The sequence below is a fragment of the Penaeus monodon genome, chromosome 21 (assembly GCF_015228065.2).
Source record: "Penaeus monodon isolate SGIC_2016 chromosome 21, NSTDA_Pmon_1, whole genome shotgun sequence".
In the NCBI taxonomy this organism is placed as follows: domain Eukaryota; kingdom Metazoa; phylum Arthropoda; class Malacostraca; order Decapoda; family Penaeidae; genus Penaeus; species Penaeus monodon.
Window position 1 is genome coordinate 44,866,682 of NC_051406.1, and position 282 is coordinate 44,866,963.

Sequence of the window (282 nt, forward strand, 5' to 3'; positions counted from 1 at the left end):
TATCATACGTATAAGCTCATGCTTTACTATTGCCAGGGTACAGCTTATCAAGCGCCTGGCCAAGCGAGTAGCAAACATCCTGTCTCCTCAGCCTCGCTCGCTGCCTGCCCTCGGCTGACCTCCTAACTCGCTCTCTGCACGGGCGAGTCGGTCAACTTTCACTCTCACTCGTGCTACGTGATTTTCCCGTAAACACACTATTTTAGCTGACGACGAGCGTGTGTTTTTAACGAAGTCTTGATAATTTTGATAATTACGTTCCCTCTTAGAATGAAACTATGA